A 16,421-nucleotide genomic window follows, 5' to 3' on the forward strand; every position below is an offset into this window, starting at 1 on the left:
CAAAGATCTTATAGCTTTGGCGAGCACTGCGCGATGGACGGTCACGTTACCCAATCACAGCAGGGTACACGCCCCTCCCTCTCCGCCATTCACTTATGACCGGTGACTGTGCATTCAGGGGGCGGGGCCCAAGGGAGACGGGGCGGGGCCAGGGGTGATAGTGCTGGGGCGATGGACGACGGGGGCGGGGCCAGTTGGTGGCAGGGGCGGGCCTAGGGGAGAAGGGGACAGAGGCTCTGGGCGGGGCCAGTGTGATGGGGGCGGGGCCAAGGGAGACATGGCCGGGGCTCTGGCGGGAGTTTGAAGATGCTGGAGTAACAGCCTGCCAGACGTTGCATCTCTGCAGAGAAGGTCAGGAGAGAAGGAGACACAGCGTACGGTGTAATTAATCAGGAGGACAGTGAAACTAGTCGCAGAGCTACGCTGGGGGAGGGACGGAGCGAGAGAGAGAGAGAGAAAGCAAGGGTTACTTGAATTTATAGGTCAATTAGATTAGATAAATACTTTATTAATCCCCAGAGAAATTCAGAGTTTAACCATTTGCAGCACACCAATAAAAGTAAGACACCACATTAAACATAAAAACATCCCCCCACAATGGTTCCCACTGTGAGGGAAGGCAACAAAGTCCAGTCCTCTTCCTCTTGATCACCCATGGTCGGGCCTATTGAGGCCTCCGCAGTCACCGCGACGGGGCCAGGTTCAGGCCCTCTCGCCAGGTGATGGGGCTTTGGCGTCGGAAGAACACTCTCAGCGGGTTGGAGTGACTGGAACGGCTGCTTGCCACCGGAGACCGTGGCTCCCGAAGTCCACAGGCCGCGCTGGTCGGAGCTCCGACACTGGCGATCTTGGCGAGAGATCCAAGGCTCCGCGGTGTTCAGAGTCAGCGCCGCCGTGGCTGGAAACTCTGCAACGACAGCTCCGCGATGTTGGAGTTGGCAGTCTCAGCACTCTGGAGCCCACTGCAGGGCGACCCGGGCAAGGCATCGCCTGCTCCGCGATGGCGCCCCAGCGCTGCGCCACCGCCAAAGCCTAAGTTCTGGCCGATCCATACCGCTGATTGACCAAGCTGTCCAAGCGAAATATGACGTGCTATTTGTGTTAAATCTGGTTTTTTCCATCTGAGGCAGCTGGCAAAAATAAAGCCGATTTTGTCAAGGAAGCACTTTGAGACGGTAATCCATGCCTTTGTTACCACCCGGCTGGATTACTGCAATGCACTGTATCTGGGGGTTAGTCGGTCCTCCATCGCCCGTCTCCAGATGGTACAGAATGCAGCTGTTCGTCTCTTGACAGGCACACGAAAGCATGATCATGTTTCTCACCTTTTGGCCTCTCTCCACTGGCTGCCTATTCAGTATAGGATTCGTTTTAAAATTATTTTATTTACTTTTAAATCCCTAAGTGGTCTTGCCCCGTCCTACCTATCTGAGCTTCTTCACCCTTATTCGCCCTCCCGCTCTCTCAGGTCAGATGATCAGCTGCTCCTGATTGAGCCAAAGACTAAGCGGAAGCTCAGAGGGGACCGTGCCTTTGCTGTGTCGGCTCCGAGATTGTGGAATGAATTGCCTCTGCACGTTAAACAGGCCCCTTCTCTAGTTCTGTTTTTAAATCACTCCTGAAGACATATCTATTCTCCATGGCCTTTGTAGACCAGTGAGGTGTCGAATTGTTTATTAACTTTATTTGCTTGGTTTTGCTGCGTTGTTTGTACTTGTGTTTTATGTTTTTTAATTTATTGTTTGGATTTTTGTATGTAATTTATGCGCCTCGTGTTAGTTGTATGTTCTGTTGTTCTGCCTGTTTTATGATGTCTTGCTTGTTTTCTTTTTTCTGTACAGCACTTTGGTCAGCTTTGGTTGTTTTTAAGGTGCTTAACAAATAAAGTTATTATTATTATTATTATTATTTGCGTTGGACTTCACTCTGACAGTGGAGGAGGCACAGGACAGAAAGTCAGTGTGGGAATGGGATGGGAATTAAAGTTTTTAGCAACCGGGAGATTGCATAGGACTAAGCGGACTGAGTGGAGATGGTCAGCGACAGGATCTCCAAGCCTGCGCTTGGTCTCGCCGATATACAGGAGTCCACACCTGGAACAGTGGATACAGTAGATGAGGTTGGAGGAGGTACATGAACCTCTGCCGCACCTGAAAGGACTGTCGTGTCCTTCGCCGGAGTCGAGGGAGTGAAAGAGCTAATAGTCAAATCTAATAGTCAAATCTAAAATGGAGTCATTCTTCTTCAAAAACATGGTCCAGTAGAACAAAATAATGGCTCAGTGCCAAGTCTGAATGACTGCAAATTATATGGAACACAATATGGACAGGTTGTCTTTTTACTAAAGACATTAAAATGGAAGCCTGCGTAATAACATATGCTCTTTCAAGACCATAAAGGCACCAAGATTTAAAAAAAAATAGCTGACGCTCCAGAGATAAGTAATAACTTGTTATTGGATGAGCTTGATTTGGACCCAGCTTTTCCTATATTCTGAAAGGCTATAGAATTTTTCAGTCATGCTATATTCAGACTGGGTAGGAGTGTTTTACTGATAAGAAAATGTATAACTTTGCTAACTTTTCTTTGTTCTGTGAATGGAGCCCGAGAAGCACTGAGTAATGTTTGTTCTCATTGTAGATCTTCCGTCTGAAGAATCAATTAAAGATTGCCATGGTTTACCTTTAACAACTTATCTGCTTTTTAAGGAACAAACTTTGACATTTGGCAGGGATCTCGCTGGGACCAGCAACAGATGACTGAGTAAGAGGGTGTAGTTGACCGGGATCTGAAGGGGAGAGTGAGCTCTAGTCGGACCATTTGACTCCAGCCTCCTGAAGAAGCTCCCGGAAAAGAATTAAGGTCCCTCAGTCTGAGGTTGATCTGGTTCCCAGACAAGATCCTTAAAAGCAGACAGCGAAGGTAAGACCATTTGTGTAAAGGATTGGCTTGTGCATTGAATTGGGTAAAGTAAAGGATTGGGCGCGGCACAGCAAAGAGGTTTAGTCACAAGTAAAAGATTGGGCATGTCACTGTCCAATCACAGCTCGAACCACTCCCATTTTTAACATTAGCCCGCCCACCATTACAATAAACTACTCCCTTTGTTCATTTTAAGTTCTCACTCCAACAAGGCGACAACTTTTGCAATTCCTCCCTGTCCAAAGTTTCTCAGGGGAATGCCCTAGCTTGCTAATTCTGCAAATTGGTCCCCACAGAAACAAAGATTATTTTAAACAGAACGGCTTTGTCAGACAAGGGAGAGGGATGTAAAATTAATACAGAGACGTCTCTAATGTGCCACGCGATTTTTGGGGGGAAAAGAGGGGGCTGCGCCACTTTGGCTAACACCTCTCGGATAATTTGTGTACCTGATATATGTTTTGCCCCTTTTTTGTACTAGTTTTCTTTTAATATTCGAAGGGAAGTATTTGTTCTAAACCCAAAGCTCTCAAATTATTCTAGGATGTTCTCTCAAATTGTCACTCATCCATGTTCTGTCCCTTTTCAGACTAGAGAGCTCACTGTTCTTTTCAAGGCTATGCTGCCAAGATACAGTGGCTTGCAAAAGTATTCATACCCCTTGAATTTTTCCACATTTTGTCACGTTACAACCACAAACGTAAAGGTATTTTATTGGGATTTTATGTGATAGACCAACACAAAGTGGTGCATAATTGTGAAGTGGAAGGAAAATGATACATGGTTTTCAAATTTTTTTACTAATAAATAACTGAAAAGTGTGGCGTGCAAAAATATTCAGCCCCCCTGAGTCAATACTTTGTAGAACCACCTTTTGCTGTAATTACAGCTGCAAGTCTTTTGGGGTATGTCTCTACCAGTTTTGCACATCTAGAGACTGAGGATTTTGCCCATTCTTCTTTGCAAAATAGCTCAAGCTCGGTCAGATTGGATGGAGAGCGTCTGTGAACAGCAATTTTCAAGTCTTGCCAGAGATTCTCAATTGGATTTAGGTCTGGACTTTGACTGGGCCATTCTAACACATGAATATGCTTTGATCTAAACCATTCCAGAGCCAGAGATGGTGAATCTCTAGAACTCTCTGCCACAGAGGGTAGTTGAGGCCAGTTCATTGGCTATATTTAAGAGGGAGTTAGATGTGGCCCTTGTGGCTAAGGGGATCAGAGGGTATGGAGAGAAGGCAGGTACGGGATACTGAGTTGGATGATCAGCCATGATCATATTGAATGGCGGTGCAGGCTCGAAGGGCCGAATGGCCTACTCCTGCACCTAATTTCTATGTTTCTATTCCATTGTAGCTCTGGCTGTATGTTTAGGGTCGTTGTCCTGCTGGAAGGTGAACCTCCGCCCCAGTCTCAAGTCTTTTGCAGACTCTAACAGGTTTTCTTCCAAGATTGCCCTGTATTTGGCTCCATCCTTCTTCCCATCAACTCTGACCAGCATCCCTGTCCCTGCTGAAGAAAAGCATCCCCACAGCATGCTGCCACCACCATGTTTCACAGTGGGGATGGTGTGTTCAGGGTGATGTGCAGTGTTAGTTTTCCACCACACATAGCGTTTTGCATTTAGGCCAAAAACTTCAATTTTGGTCTCATCTGACCAGAGCACCTTCCTCCACATGTTTGCTGTGTCCCCCGCATGGCTTGTGGCAAACTGCAAACGGGACTTCTTATGGCTTTTTTTCAACAATGGCTTGCTTCTTGCCACTCTTCCATAAAGGCCCGATTTGTGGAGTGCACGACTAATAGTTGTCCTGTGGATAGATTCTTCCACCTGAGCTGTGGTTCTCTGCAGCTCCTCCAGAGTTACCATGGGCCTCTTGGCTGCTTCTCTGATCAATGCTCTCCTTGCCCGGCCTGTCAGTTTAGGTGGACGGCCATGTCTTGGTAGGTTTCCAGTTGTGCCATACTCTTTCCATTTTCGGATGATGGATTGAACAGTGCTCCGTGGGATGTTCAAAGCTTGGGATATTTTTTTATAACCTACCCTGCTTTAAACTTCTCCACAACTTTATCCCTGACCTGTCTGGTGTGTTCCTTGGGCTTCATGATGCTGTTTGTTCACTAATGTTCTCTAACAAACCTCTGAGGCCTTCACAGTATTTATACTGAGATTAGATTACACACAAGTGGACTCTATTTACTAATTAGGTGACTTCTGAAGGCAATTGGTTGCACTGGATTTTATTTAGGGGTATCAGAGTAAAGGGGGCTGAATACTTTTGCACGCCACACTTTTCAGTTTTTTATTTGTAAAATAATTTGAAAACCATGTATCATTTTCCTTCCACTTCACAATTATGCGCCACTTTGTGTTGGTCTATCACATAAAATCCCAATAAAATACATTTACGTTTGTGGTTGTAACGTGACAAAATGTGGAAAAGTACAAGGGGTATGAATACTTTTGCAAGCCACTGTAATTGCAGCTTTTTTTCCTGTGTTCAGGATTTCGCTCTGTCTGTTTCATTTCTCCCAAAGCCTATCGGGATACTTGTCATACAGTCCCAGGCTATATTTATATATTCATATATATGCCCCTTTTGATGAAATGGTCCATGCCAGATGAAATAGGATGTCATAGAATGAGCTTGCAATCTATGAAAATTAATTGTTTATTCTTTGTTTTCTCTTAACTTTAAGTTTATTTTCTTCCTATTTCTTACCTTTGGAATTGAGTTCAAATAGAGACCTGAATTCCACGATGGCCACGTGTCATCCAGGTAGATGTGTTAGATGAGATTGGAGATGCCTTTATCTCAGAACAAAATCTGTTAATTTGAAATTCTAAATTTGGGGAGATAGATTAGAACAATTGGGTTCAAGAAGGAACTGCAGATGCTGGAAAATCGAAGGTACACAAAAAAGCAGGAGAAACTTAGCGGGTGCAGCAGCATCTATGGAGCGAAGGAAATAGGCAACGTTTCGGGCTGAAACCCTTTTTCAGACCCTTCTTCATCTGAAGAAGGGTTTCGGTTCGAAACATTGCCTATTTCCTTCGCTCCATAGATGCTGCTGCACCCGCTGAGTTTCTCCAGCTTTTTTGTGTACCTTGGAACAATTGGGAATATTTTTTAATTGTTTTTTTTTAAAATAATGATCTATTTTTTTTAAAGGGTCTGCCTTGTTGGTAGTTAAAGAGTGATGTCTCATTCCCCGCACCCATAGAATTCTGGATTAGTGGAGGGAATGAATAGAACACTAAAGAGTGTGGAAGTTAGTTATGACCTACAGGCCCACAGCAATGGATTAATTACATACGCACAGCACTTAAGCAGTACCTTGTCAGTCTTGCATTCACAGGGGTTGAAAACGCAGAAGGCATTGTCAGTTGAACATAGACACAATCCATACTACTGGGATACTACGTACTGATAAGGTAGTGGGACTGTGTTGGAGGGCACTGTACCAGGTATTACTACGACATCAACCGCCGTGAAGATTGAAGATTACTCCCATTGGAAACATCTGATACAATTGACTGTAAATAGAGGAGAACCAAGAAAGGACAATGGGGCTATTGACCCTACTTTTTATCCTGAGATTGGCCCAGATGAGCTGGACTTGGGGAAACACTCCTGCACCAAGACATCCTGAATAAGGCTGACAACTGTCCTTACGTTTATAACACTGACCAAGATGGATCCATTAGCACAGGTTCTTGAAGTAACCAGAAATAGGTGGCAGCTTATCCCAGAGCTACAGACCGAGCTGAAACAGATGAGAAATGTGCTCACCAATGCCCAGTCTGAAAATTATCATCTCGCTTCCATCACACAGCAGCTGAAGGAGAACAATCAGGTTGTGGAGTTGAAACCCCCTTGATTTTGGAGTGCAACTCGGTTACAGAACTGGATTGAGGTAAATCCCAGCTGGGATCAAAGTGAGGAGCTGAGTTGGGATGGATCAGACAGCCAGTTGGCATTGATGGACAAAGAAGAAGAATGCTGGTTTCACACGCTGATGGACAACTTTGGAGAAAGAACGACTCGATTTGTGAAAATAAACCACATTTGTGATGAATGTGGACAGACTTTCAAACAACGGAAACAACTGTCAGTTCAAAAAATGCGCCATACTGGAGCAAAATCTTTGCAGTGTGAAGTTTGTGGTTTCCAGTGCAGGCAAAAAGCATCATTGAAATACCATATGACCAAGCACAAGGCAGAAGCTGAACTTGAACTTGCTTGTGACCAATGTGAGAAGCAGTTCGAGAAGGCTCAACATTTGAATGTTCATATGTCCATGGTTCACCCCTTGACCCAGAATATAGATGAAAACAAACCTATTGAAATTGAATCGTCTGCTAAGTATAGAAACATTAATTAAACAGGAACCCAGTCTTTGTTGTAAGCCCACAGGGTCTGCAGATTTTGGTCACCTGGGTTCACCGTCATGGTAGTAGCTGTGGTTCTCAGCCACATGTACAGAGTGTTTTAACAGCAGAGTATCGAGGAGCAGTCAGTGCTGTGTGGGGGTGTCCAGAGGGTCGCAGTTACATCTTGGGCATGCATTCAAGTCGCAGCGTTGTTTTGAATGAGGGACAGTGCCCATCCAGTAGAAATAAGGACTCAATGGAGGAAGTGCTGGATGGATCAATAACCCTTTCACCTCAGAATGGAACAGTGACTGAAAATGGTGAGGGTGATAATGTTGCGAAGCATCAACCTGTCCCAGTGTTGGCAGACTTTCAGCCTTGTACATACAGTGGAGCCACTTCGCAGTCTTGACTTGACTTGACTCGACAGTCAGTGGATGTGGACAACTGAGAATCCCCATTGAAGAAGAATATGTTCTTGCGCTCAGATCCTGAATATACAGAGTACTCTTTGGAAAAACGTTCAGGTACAAGATGCAACTCAACCATTAAATGTGAAAAAAACAGTTAACTGCAATGAAGCATCTTGTTCTATAAGGAATGATGTTGTGGATGGATTGGATCTTTCTGAAAGGTATTTATCGAGTGAAGATGACAGAGAAACAAAAGTTCAGAATGGTTCTTCAGATGAGTCTTTTCAACCATATTGGAAGAAGAGTAAGTTACCAGTTAAGAAGTGCAATATTAAGGGTGTGAAGAAACAATCTGGACAAAAATGTGGCCGGAAACCAAAGTCAAACTTGGAAAGGGAAGATTTCCCCACCATGTATCAATGTCAGTATAAGTGTTGCTGTGCTGTTTACTGAAGGGTTGACGGACTTAAGAAACATATAAAAGAGCAGCATGAAGAGGTACGTGAAAGACCTTGGCCCCACCCAGTATGTAACAAGGTGTTTCTGATTGATCGCTACCAGCAGCGCCATGTAAAGCTGATCCATGCAGAAGAAAGAACATCTTTACAGATCAGGAGGAAGTGCAAAGCCTTTGATCACAACTTTGGAAAGACAAACCACATTTGATCAACATTCTTGAAGCATTTTGAGCTCTATCGTATGACCAAGAGTGTAGAGAGAGAGAGAGAGCTGAACATTTTGAAACAGATGGACATCTTGAAAGAGATTATTAAGGATTGAGACCCGGTGGGTAATCAGTGCAATGACACCCAGGACATTGATGAGGATGGCAATGATGGCGTTTCTGATGAGAAGGACAATTGCCGTTTCGTTCCCAACCATGACCAGATCGATGCGATGGTGACAGCAGAGGAGACAACTGCAAGGACGATAACATCCCAGATATCTATGACCTGTGCCCCGAGAACAGGGCCATCAGTGAGACTGACCTGAGGAAGTTCCAAACGGGACGATGCAGATCTATCCTAACTGGGTAGTGCGCAACAGAGGCAGGGAGTTACTGCAGACTGCCAACTCTGACCCTGGCCTTGCTATCGGATTTGAGGAGTTCAACGTCATCAATTTCAGTGGCACCTTCTACATCAACACAGACTGCAATCTACGCTGGCTTTGTCTTTGGCTTCCAGTCCAGCAGCCGCTTCTACGTGGTGATGTGGAAGCAGGCCACCCAAACCTACTGGGAGGAGAAGCTGTCCAAACCAATCTAGCGTATCGCTCACAGGTGGTGAACCCCACCACAGGATGAGAGGGGGGGGGGGGGGGGGGGGGGGGGGGGGGGGGGGGGAACTGTGCAACGCTCTCCGAAGAGACTGGCAACACCCTCGGACAGGTGCGAACTTTATGGCACAACCCCAATATCGGCTGAAAGGATTACACCAACTGCAGGTGGCACCTGATCCATCAACGCTAAACAAGCTTCATCAGGATGGTTGTCAATGAAGAGAGTGAGAACTGGTTGCTATACCATTGGTTTGATGGACTTTGGGGTACTATTGAACTGGTAGCCATACCTTTGGTTTGGTGGACTTTGGGGTACTGTGATACATTATGGCTCTATCATTCTGCTAATCATTGCTCTAATGCTTGCGACCTTGGTGTGTACCTACCGAGGACTGTGAATGTTACCAAGTTTGATAAAAAGGAGTGAATGAAGGAGTTAATAGTCAAATCTAATAGTCAAATCTAAAATGGAGTCGTTCTTCAACAAAAGCATTGTCTAGTAGATTTAAGGAATGGCTCGGTGCCAAGTCTGAATGACTGCAAATTATATGGAACACAATATGGAGGACAGGTTGTCTTTGTAATAAAAACATTAACATGGAAGCCTGCATAATAACATGTGCTCTTTCAAGGGCATAAAGACGCCAAGATTGAAAAAAATAGCTGACACTCCAGAGATAAGTAATAACTTGTTATTGGATGAGCTTGATTTGGACCCGGCTTTTCTTATATTCTGAGAGGCTATAGAATCTTTCAGTCATGCCATATTCAGACTTGGTAGGAGTGTTTTACTGATAAGAAAAATGGATAATTGTGCTAACTTTGTTCTGTAAGAGGCGCCCGAGAAGCACTGAGCAACGTTTGTGCTCATTGTAGATCTTGCCACTCCCGTTTGACGAATCAATTAAAGATTGCCATGGTTTACCTCTAACAATTTTGTTGCTATCTGCTTTATAAGAAACAAACTTTGACAGGAGGAGGTATTGGGGCAGGTGGTGCATCTCATGTGGTTTCAGGGAAAAGTACCTGGGGAGGGATGAACCTGGGGAGGGGGTGGTTTTGGTGGGAAGGGATGAATGTGGGGAGGAGGTGGATTTGAATTATGTTGAACTACGAAGGAGCATGTTCCTAATTTAGGTTTTACCTGAATGGGCGTATCAGTGGATTTTTTTGTTTGATTTTGAGAATTTTTTTTGCATATCATTAATAGATTTTGACTATGAATCAATAACGCAGCACGTTTTGACAAAAAGCAATTAAGTTAACAGTAATGTCGAAACAAAGAACTGCAGATGTTGGTTTATACCAAAGGTAGATAGAAGTCAGAAGATAATAATAATAATAATAATAAATTTTATTTATGGGCGCCTTTCAAGAGTCTCAAGGACACCTTACAAAAAATTAGCAGGTAGAGGAAAAACATGTAAGGGGAATGAAATAAATAGTAGAGACCTGACTAGTACACAAAGTAAAGACAGAATTCAATTCAAAACACAATATGAAGCAATTAATGCACAGATGAAAAGGGAGGGGGACGTGGGGCTAAGGATAGGCAGAGGTGAAGAGATGGGTCTTGAGGCGGAACTAGAAGATGATGAGGGACACGGAATTGCGGATCAGTTGGGGGAGGGAGTTCCAGAGCCTGGGAGCTGCCCTGGAGAAGGCTCTGTCCCCAAAGCTGCGGAGGTTGGTCTTGTGGATGGAGAGGAGACCGGCTGATGTGGATCTGAGGGACTGTGAGGGTTGGTAGGGGGAGAGGAGGTCAGTGAGATATGGGGGGGGCCAGATGGTGAAGGGCTTTGTAGGTGAGGATCAGGATTTTATAGGTGATCCGGTGGGAGATGGGAAGCCAGTGAAGTTGTTTGAGGACTGGAGTGATGTGATGCCAGGATTTGGTGTGGGTGATGAGTCAGGCGGCTGCGTTCTGGACCAGTTGGAGTCGGTTGATGTAGGTGGAGCTGATGCCAAGGAGAAGTGAGTTGCAATAGTCCAGTCGGGAGGAGATGAAGGCAAGGATGAGTCTTTCAACAGCGGGAGGTGTTGGGAGAAGATAGTCAGGACGAATGTCTGGAGATATAAGATAGGTTTCAAGTCGGGTCCCTTTTTCAGATTCAGTCTCAAGAAGGTCCCAATTTGAAACGTCACCTATCCTTTTTCTCTAGAGATGTTGTCTGACACGCAGAGTTACTACAGTTAAAGGAAAGCTGTCTGTAACGGAACCAGAGAAACTTCCTCGTTCTCACACAATGTGCCAGACGTTAATAACGTCTTGTTATTCCAAAAGTTCTGTTGCTTAGATTCATTGCATGCTAACTGCCAAAAAAAAATTGTTTTTGAGGGTTGGGCTATATGCTGGTCCAGTGAACCTAAATGTGGTTTCCACACAAAGTATTGTAACATGGTGGGTGATGTGATACTGTACTGTACAAATATTATGCGTATGCCTCGAGCAAATACACCCCTAATGTAACATTCCCTTTAAAAAAACCATATGGGATCTGTTTTAGAACAACGTAAATTCTGTTACGACTTGGCATTCTTAAAGCATTAATCACAAAACATTCAGGTGATGAAGTATTGCATCTCGACCTTGTGGCCTTAGATATAGTCATCCCTTTCTGTGATGAATTAAAACACTGTTGATGATGTTACTCGTTTGAAAATTAAGCTTGTCACTTGTTGCTATGTTGTCAGAAATGTTGCAGAATTCAACTATATACAGGAAGATGCAATCTTTTCCATCATATTTCCTTGTCTGTTTCTGTTTCAATGTGTGATGACTTTTGGCTATCAGCTTTTTGCTAGGCTTCATGTTTCTATAATTGAATCAAATAACACACTGCTTATTTAACAATTCTCAATTCTCAATTCTCAACCCTCTCAACAATTAAGATGCAATTTAACCTGGTTCTCATAGCTCCAAAATCAGCTCTATGGTGGAATGACATTAACAAAGATGGGGATAATTTTAGGGCAGAAACACAGAAACATAAGGAAAAGAACAAGTCTACTGAGACATGTCAGAGCGTAAAACAGGAGCTAATTTGTTCACATAACAAGAATAGTTTAAACACTACTTGCTACTCAACATTTCCATTTTTCAGGGGGTAAAAGACTTGAGAATTGCACCAATAATCACAACTGATTGAATCATAACTTCAAAACAAGAAATGTTGAAGTAACAGGTGTAGGAAGGAATTGCAGATGCTGGTTTAAACCGAAGATAGACACAAAAATCTGGAGTAACTCAGCGGGACAGGCAGTATCACTGGAGAGAAGGAATGGTTGATGTTTCGGGTCGAGACCCTTCTTCAGACTGGTTAGGGATAAGGAAAAGTAGAGATATAGGCGATGATGTAGAGAGATAAAGAACGATGAATGAAAGATATGCAAAAAATGTAACGATGATAAAGGAAAAAGGTAATTGTTCGCTGTTGGTTAAGTGAAAATGAGAATCTAGAGCGACTTGGGTGGGGGAGGGATAGAGAATAGAGAGAGAGAGAGGGAATGCCAGGGCGAACTGAAGTTAGAGAAATCAATATTCATACCACTGGGCTGTAAGCTGCCCAAGCGAAATATGAGGTGCTGTTCCTCCAATTTGTGTTTAGCCTCACTCTGGCGATGGAGGAGACCTAGGACAGAAAGGTCTGTGTGGGAATGGGAAGGAGAATTAAAGTTAGCAACCGGGAGATCAGGTAGGTTCAGGAGGACTGAGCGAAGGTGTTCAGCAAAACGATCGCCCAGTCTACGTTTGGTCTCGCTGATGTATAAAAGTGGTGTGTGATATAAGAACCTAATTTACCTCCAGGTAACTTGGAGGGTTTACAAAGTGATGCAAGTTGATCACTATGACCTTATCAAAATAGGTATTGTTTAATTGAGAGGCAAGTGCAGATAGGAACACACTTATCAAAAGTGGAAAGGCAAAGGCTACACTTCTTGAAATTAGGGCGAAGTAAATCTGGATCCAAGCTGTCCTTTGCTCGATCCGTGTGGCCTTTGGATATATTCTGAATGCAATTCTCCTGCATCTTTTTTGAGTACAATTATTCTTGATCTTTGATATCTGTAGTAGAATGCCATTGTCCAGTAAGGAGTCATCTTTGATTGACCAACAATGTTTGTTTATTTCACCTTTTCAGGTCATAACTGAAGCACTTTTTGAAAAATATTTTTAATCTTTGTTGATGTTAAACTTTTGCTTATGCCATTACATTATTTCCACCAGTTGAAGTTGGGCATGAACACCTAATTGAAGTATTTTGGGTCTAAGCATATCCGTGTACATTCAACTTCTCTCTCAATACTGTGGAGTTCACTCAGTCAGCATGGTTTGTAACTTTAGCAACCTTTTCCTCTTTTGCTCCATCTCCTGCAGTTCTTTTTCAAGCTTCCTCTTGAACGCAATTGAAACCTTTCCACAAGTTTGGATCACTATTCTCACAGCATAATTGTCAGTGATATGATAGAACTTGATATGATAGATAGTGACATGATAGAATATGATAGAACCCTTAAAACATTCAACCATTTTGCTTCGATTTATTTTGTTTTGAACTCAACACAAGTTTTTTTCAGCTTCCCAGTTCATCATGGGTTGGAACTGTGCAGACAAGGCTGTTGTCACTCAAGTATTTTGACTTCGATCTTGCATTCGCTATTTAATATTAGCTAGCATCTGATAATGGCAAGATGCTATGTGCAGACAGCAAGGAATTTGTTAGCATAGATATCTGGGATGACAAGGGAAATCGAGGCTCTGTTCAAGAGTCAGAAGGAGGCATGGGACAGGTATAGGTAGCTGGGAACAAGTGGGTCTTTGGAGGAGTTTCGGGAACAGTGCAAGCTGGAAAAGCAAATCAGAAGGGCAAAAAGGGAACAGGAGATAGCTCTCGCAGATAACATTAAGGATAATCCAAGTGATTTTTTTAAGTACATAAAAGGAAAAAGGGGAACCAGACAGAGAATGGGACCCCTCAGAAATCAATACAGTCAACTCGGTGTGGAACCACAGGAGATGGGCAAGATCCTCAACGAGCATTTCTCCTCTGTTTCTTTTGCGGAGAAAGACATGAGGACCGGGGAACTTGGGGCAGTCAATTGAGAGCAGACAATATTATGTTCGAGGAGGTGTTGAAGGTCCTAACGCATATGAAGTTAGACAAATCTCCCGGGCCTGATCAGAAATATCCGAGGATGCTGTGAAAATCTAAAGAGGAAATTGCAGGTGCCCTGGCTGAGATTTACGAGTAATCATTAAATACGGGTGAAAGGCCAGAAGACAGGAGGGTGGCAAATGTAGTGCTTCTATTCAAGAAGGGCTGCAGGGATCGCCGGCTCCACGATGGAAGGTCTGCTCCACGCCTGCCGCCAGAAGCTCCACAGACTGAGGCTCCAAGATGTTGAGTCGGAGTACTTCTCCGGCGACCCCTGGCAAGGGGATGCCGCACTCCGTGATGTTAAAGTCCCCGCTGCGCTGCTGCTGAAACTCTGGGCCCGACTCTGGGAAAGACCGCACCAAATCAGCTGTAAGGCCGCGAGGAGGGAGGCGAAGAAGGAGGGAGACAAGAAGAACGTTGCATCTCCGTCGAGGTAGATGCCTGAAAAACGGTTTTCCCCTATTCCTCCCCCCACCAACCCCCACACAAGGCATACAGAGAAACACTAAAACATATCTTTGGACATACTAAAAAAAAAACTAAAAGTCAAAACAATGAACCCACTGCAGGCGAGGCAGCCGACTCGCAGCGCCACCGGAACCGGAAAACACCATTGTCAAGTCAAGTCAAGTCAAGGGAGTTTATTTTCATATGTCCCAGATAGGACAATGAAATTCTTGCTTGCTGCAGCACAACAGAGTATTGTAAACAAAAATACACAACAGTTCAGCTCAATATACATGTAAATAAGCAGATAAAGTGCCATAGGCAGTTACAGTTCAGAGTCTGTTTGTTGGCGAGTTTAATAGCCTGATGGCTGTGGGGAAGAAGCTGTTCCTGAACCTGGATGTAACAGATTTCAGGCTCCTGTACCTTATGCCCGATGGCAGCGGAAAGATTAGTGCGTGGCCAGGATGGTGTGGGTCCTTGATGACGTTGGCTGCCTTTTTGAGGCAGCGACTGTGATAGATCCCTTCGATGGTGGGGAGGTCAGAGCCGATGATGGACTGGGCAGTGGTTACAACTTTCTGCATCCTTTTTCGCTCCTGGAGCCTCAGGTTGCCGAACCAAGCCACGATGCAACCAGTCAGCATGCTCTCTACTGTGCACCTGTAGAAGTTCGAGAGAGTCCTCTTTGACATGCTGACTCTCTGTAATCTTCACAGGAAGTAGAGGCGCTGATATGCTTTCTTTATGATTACATCAGTGTGCTGAGACCAGGAAAGATTTTTGGAAATATGCATGCCCAGGATTTTGAAGTTCTTGACCCTTCCCACCATCGTCCCGTTGATGTAAATGGGATTGTGGGTCCCTATCCTACCCCTTCCAAAGTCCACAATCAGTTCCTTGGTTTTGCTGGTGTTGTGAGCCAGGTTATTGTGCTGGCAGCAATTGGTCAATCGGTCGATCTCACTTCTATACTCTGACTTGTCCCCATCAGTGATTCGTCCCACAACAGTGGTGTCATCGGCGAACTTGATGATGCAGTTCGCACCATGTCCGGCTTACGCAGTCATGAGTATAAAGTGAGTACAGCAGGGGGCTGAGCACGCAGCCTTGAGGTGCTCCTGTGCTGGTTGTTATCGAGGATGACACATTTCCACCAATACGGACAGACTGTGGTCTGTGGATGAGGAAGTTGAGGATCCAATTGCAGAGGGATGCGCAGAGACCCAGATCTGAGAGCTTGGTAACTAGCTTGGAGGGGATGATCGTATTAAATGCAGAGCTGTAGTCAATGAATCACAGCCTGACTTAGTTCTTGGTTTCTTGGTCCTCCAAAATATTCCAACTGGAATTTAAACTGCAGGTGGTGAAGGGAGGGATTAAGCCAGAAACGGTTATTGGGAAGAAAGTGCTACTTTAAATTTAGTTGCATCTGGTTGGGTAACTATAGTTTGGTGGAGATTATTCCATGCTTTAAATGTGCGTGGGAAGAACGAATTGCTGTACGAATTGCTCCGGTAGGCAGCGCGGCTCTGGCCAGCAGCGGCCTCTGCAGTCTGTCCGCGTTTTATTATTTTCTGTCTGTGTTTTAATGTAGTTTTTGTTATTTTTTGTTGGGGTGTGTGTGTGGGGGGGTGGGGGTGGGGTGCGAGGGGGGCGGGGATACTTTTTAAATCTCTCCCTGCACTGGAGACCCGACCTTTTCTCGTCGGGTTTCCGTTGTCGTTGGGGCCGCAACGAGGAGCGGCCTACAACAGGAAGAAGCCGGGGACTCTGGTGCTACAACTCACCGTCGCCGTCGCGGGGCTGGCCGAGTCCAGAG

General features: G+C 44.6%; 1 protein-coding gene and 1 pseudogene across 1 annotated transcript in view; both read left to right on the forward strand.

The window, feature by feature from the left end:
* Positions 1–2,744: 2,744 nt before the first annotated feature.
* Positions 2,745–16,421, forward strand: part of LOC129698312 (protein diaphanous homolog 3-like) — a 463,901-nt gene continuing 450,224 nt past the window's right edge. Inside the window, exon 1 of the mRNA XM_055637392.1 lies at positions 2,745–2,922. The gene's annotated coding sequence lies outside the window, so the exon portion shown is untranslated. The remainder of the gene's footprint in view (positions 2,923–16,421) is intronic.
* On the forward strand, positions 6,621–9,013 carry LOC129698431 (zinc finger protein 276-like; annotated as a pseudogene).

This window comes from Leucoraja erinacea, chromosome 6 (genome assembly GCF_028641065.1).
Source record: "Leucoraja erinacea ecotype New England chromosome 6, Leri_hhj_1, whole genome shotgun sequence".
NCBI classification, from domain to species: Eukaryota; Metazoa; Chordata; class Chondrichthyes; order Rajiformes; family Rajidae; genus Leucoraja; species Leucoraja erinaceus.